The sequence below is a fragment of the Lithobates pipiens genome, unplaced genomic scaffold, assembly GCF_037356315.1.
Source record: "Lithobates pipiens isolate NorthernLeopardFrog02 unplaced genomic scaffold, aLitPip1_a1.2 Scaffold_25, whole genome shotgun sequence".
NCBI classification, from domain to species: Eukaryota; Metazoa; Chordata; class Amphibia; order Anura; family Ranidae; genus Lithobates; species Lithobates pipiens.
In genome coordinates this window covers 34,287,530-34,292,783 of record NW_027507787.1, presented here as the reverse complement: position 1 = coordinate 34,292,783, position 5,254 = coordinate 34,287,530, and positions in this window count along the sequence as shown.

Here is a 5,254-nt window from a genome sequence, read left to right as displayed (position 1 = left end):
CATAAATGTATTTTATTGGGATTTTATGAGATAGACCAACACAAAGTGGCACATAATTGTGAAGTGGGATGAAAATGATAAATGGTTTTCATTTTTTTTTTTTACAACTAAATATCTGAAAAGTGTGGTGTGCATTTGTATTTGGCCCCCTTTACTCAGATACCCCTAACTGGAATCTAGTGGAACCAATTGCCTTATTAGTAAATAGAGTCCACTTAGGTGTAATTTAATCTCAGTATAAATACAGCTGTCCTGTGAAGGCCTCAGAGGTTTGTTAGAGAACCGTAGGGAACAAACAGCATTATCAAGGCCATGTAACACACCAGACAGGTCAGGGATACATTTTGGAGAAGTTTAAAGCAGGGTTAGGTTATAAAACATATCCCAAGCTTTGAACATCTCACAGAGCACCATTCAATCCATCATCCAAAAATGTAAAGAGTATGGCGCAACTGCAAACCTACCAAGAAATGGCCGTCCACCTAAACTGACATCCTGGGCAAGGAGAGCATTTATTTATAGAAGCAGCCAAGAAGCTCTGAAGGAGCTGCAGAGATCCACAGCTCAGATGGGAGAATCTGTCCACAGGACAACTATTAGTCGTGCACTCCACAAATCTGGCCTTTATGGGAGAGTGGCAAGAAGAAAACCATTGTTGAAAGAAAGCAATAAGGAGTCCCGTTTACAGTTTGTGAGAAGTCATGTGGGGGACACAGCAAACATGTGGAAGAAGGTGCTCTGGTCAGACGAGGCCAAAATTGAAATTTTTGGCCTAAAAGCAAAACGCTAAGCGTGGCAGAAAACTAACACTGCACATCACTCTGAACACATCATCCTCACTGTGAAACATGGTGGTGGCAGCATCATGTTGTGGGGATGCTTTTCTTCAGCAGGGACAGGGAAGCTGGTTGGAGGTAATGAGAAGGTGGATAAAGCCAAATACAGAGCAATCTTAGAAACAAACTGTTAGAATCTGCAAAAGACTTGAGACTGGGGTGGAAGTTACCCTTTCAGCAGGACAACAACCCTAAACATACAGCCAGAGCTACAATGTAATGGTTTATATCAAAGCATATCCATGTGTTAGAATGGCCCAGTCAAAGTCCAGACTTAAATCCAATTAAGAATTTGTGGCAAGACTTGAAAATTGCTGTTCACAGATGCTCCCCATCCAATCTGACAGAGCTTGAGTTATTTTGCAAAGAATGGGCAAAAATTTCACTCTCTTGCTGGGCAAAGCTGGTAGAGACATACCCAAAAAGAGGGAAGAAAGTATGGGGTGGGATAATAATCCCATCCCATACTTTCCTCCTACTTTTGATCTTTATGGGATGAGGTGCCAGATGTAACGTGCTCACCTTGGTCAGACTAAATACAAAATACCCAAAAAGACTTGCGGCTTTAATTGCAGCGAAAGGTAGTTCTACAAAATATTGACTCAGGGGGAGTGAATACAAATGCATGCCACACTTTTCACATATTTATTTGTAAAAAAAAAAATGAAAACCATTTAACATTTTCCTTCCACTTAAAAATTATGTGCCACTTTGTGTTGGTCTATCACATAAATTCCAATAAAATATATTTAGGTTTTTGGTTCTACCATGACAAAATGTGGAACATTTCAAAGGGTATGAATACTTTGTCAAGGCACTCTATGTTGACTGGGAACACACCAAGTGAAGGATAGAGGTCAGAGATTGCCTCAACAATCTGCTACTGCTCCATCAATCTACAGTCACATGCTGGAGACAGCTGGCCTTTTTGTATTGCCTAACTGGAATTGTGCTGCACCAACAGGGCATAGAATTGATATATATATTCTTTTCCTAACCATTTTTCTATGGACATTTATATTTAGTTCACATGCTGCCATCTAGTGACTTTTTGTGGTAATGAATTTGTGTTCTCAAGTTATTTCCCCTTATGTTATGACATACTTCCTTTATATGTAATGCTCCACCCTTCTTCCTGTGTTTTGTTCTTCCTGTGTCATCAATGGAGTAACAAGCCTCATGTAGCAGAGCACATGTATTCTACATTGTAAGCTACAGACAATATTATCTTTTGACCGCACAATACCACAATCCGATGTTCAGAATAAAGCATCTATGGATGGAAATTGGTATTGGTGAGTTCAAGCTATCTGATGACTATTGTCCTCAGTGATTATTTCTGCTTATACAGACCAGGCATAGAGGTCTCACAAGGGATAGATCGCTTCACAACAATTGCAGTCTGAATAGGAATAGAGAAAGCTCAAGTGACATATCTGGCTCTACATGGATGTATAAATCTCAGGACCTGAAAGCGGTATTAGACCAAAATCAAAAATGGAATATATTGAAGCTAATCAGTTATTACATGCAGTGACTATGGGTTTTCTTTTTTCCCTCTACTTTCACCTGGTGATCTGACAAGTATCACACCTCCTGTATTAAAGTGCCCCCACACTGGGTGAAGGGGCACAGGAGGCACATTTGTACGGCAGCATTATCAGTCGGGGGAAGGGGAGTGTTGAACTAGCAGATTTAAAAACAGTAACAAACTGAAGCCAAACTCTAGCTAATACTTAATCAGTTACAGCAAACAGTTTGTTTCCTTTTTGGATAAAAGTTTTACATAAATGAACAAAAGCTAATCATGTCAAGCACCCCTGCCAGTGTTAAATGGTCTGTCTTATCCCTGTAACGGCAATATAGCTTTTCAACAGACTTACTGGCTGGATTACCTGGTGAAAATAGAAGAAATAAAGCTAAAAGCGGAGCTTCAGGTCCCCCCCCCCCCCCCCAAAAAAAAGTCAGCAGCTACAAATACTGCAGCTGCTGACTTTTAGAATAAGGACACGTATAGTACCTGTCCCTGGATCCAGCAATGTTCTCACCTGAGCCGATTCTTTAATCGGCTTCCGATGCAGGTGAAACAAGAACAAGGTGTAAGGGAAATAGGAAGTGAAGCCTTGAGGCTTCACAGCCGGTTTCCTACTGTGCATGTGCAAGTCATGCTGTGCCTTGTGAATGTGCTGCAGTCTTCTGGGGCCTGTGATGTGTCCCAGAAAACTGCAGGGGATGGAGGCGGGGCCAAACTTTAGGTCAGTTTGCCGCAGCGATCTGAGCTGGAAGGGGGTACAGATAAGATTTATAAACCCCAAACCAATCACCATCCACAGACTTATATTATCAGTCAAGGAAACTCAAGCAGAGGTCATAAGCTACATGGTGAGAAGTCATTCCAAATATTGACAGAGTTCACTAATGGACAAACAGATTTTTCTAAATGCTGCAAAAATATATAGTGGAGAAAACAGAATAAGCTCTTTATTGCACTTAAAGATGACTCTGCTTATACAGCGATTGTCTTCCTTGGTTCCTCCTTTCCCCTTATCAACATGCTTATTATTATTATTATTATTATTATTATTAAACCTTTCCATTTTCATTACATACCTTGTTTTCGACCCAGTGACAACATTACTGGGTTTCTGTGTTTTTTTTTATGCAATGCAGAAACACTGTATCCTGGCCTAGGCTAACAAGGCCCAGGCCTAGGCCAGCACTTTGCAGGGGGGCATCATGGAAAGAGCTTGCGTTACCTTGTTAGTGTATCGCCAGTCTTATGGAGTGGACTGAACAGAGAGGAAAATTAGTCTAGTGCCCCCATAAAGCGGCCGCACTGCTTCCGGTAAGCAGGCAGCTGGCATTCCGCAACTTGGGAGGGGGGGGGCGCCGCTTCTAATTTTGACTGTCCTCTCATCCTGCATCACAAACCTTCCTCACTGTGCTATGTTTTCTGCTGCACCATTGGCATGGTTATATATTCTTAGTCCACTCCATAAAATTATCAGAAATTTGTGCTTAAAGTAGAACTATAGGCAACACTTTTTTTTTCATTTTGGATAGAATAAGGGAGGGTTATAGCCCCTGTTAGTTTATTTTTTACCATTCCTGTCCCATTGCAGAGATGCAGAGGATCGGGGCTGCTCTGTGCAAATCCACAGAGCATGACATGTTTGTTAATTTTTTTAAATAAAAATTTTTCATTTACACCTACTTTACTAGCAATGCATCTTAAGGTAAAAAACATGTAGGCTTTAGAACCACTATAAGCCTCTATAATTGAAAGAAACGAACTCCAATTGATTAAAGAGGCGGACCAGGGACAGTCATGCTGGGGGGAAAGGGCTAGATACTGGATGCCCTCCAGTCAGGAAATGAGGCAGGTCTTCAGCTCTAGTATGGATTTGAAGGGACCCCCCCCCCCCCCCCACCAAAATTGAAAAAAAAAATGGTGTGGTGAATCCATACTAGCCCCTTATCCCTGCTTGCAATCTGGCAGGCCAGGAAAGGAAGAGGACGCGCGAGCACCCCCTCCTGAACCATACCAGGCCACATGCCCTCAACATGGGGGATGGGTGCTTAGGGCAGGGGCTCTGGTTTTAATGGGAGGAATAGTGCTCCATTATCATCAGTAAGATGAATAGTGCCCCATTGATGGTGTCAGTAATGGGTAATGGTGCCCCAACATTGGTGTCAGTTGCTGGAATGCTGCCCCAAGGGCAGATAAGGGCAAACAAAAGGCCACATCCGTCCACTGGGCCGCAGTTTGGAGACCACTGTTCTAATGCCCACTGTGAGAAGCTCAAAGTGTGCAGTGAAATTAGAGTAAGCAATTTCAGTACAACCGTGCAAGACAGAAGGTAATGGAGTTCAGCTTTAAGCCACTTCTATTTATCAAATGAATGGTCTTTAAAAGTCCTAGTGTCACATCTTTCAAATAAGGAGAGGTAAATCTCTTACCACCTGCTAGACACTTTCATGTGTATGACCAGCCTATTTACTGTATGGACACTAGACAAAGCCAAGGCAAACACTGCAATCTAACTACTGCTGGAGCAACCCAGGAAAATGAGGCACTCCCTTCTCCAGGAAGTGGTTGAACTGACAAATTCCAAAAACTCTTATGTATTCCTCGATGAGCACAATAGCACAATATACAAGGATATGAATACTTTTAGTATACATAGTACTTGGTTGCTGTTTACTTTGCAAGGGAAGTTTTACTTTGCATGGGCATTTTCCCTAGAGCTTAGCAAATTAAGTGAAGCTCTGCTGGCTTCCATCACCCAATAATGTTCAAGCAAAAATGTTGTTTTTTATTTTATTTTATTTTTTTGCAAGTGATTGGGTACTTTTTGCAAAGTGAAATTTTATGGGCAAATTCCCATGTAAAGTCCAATTTCATTTTCAAAGTTAAT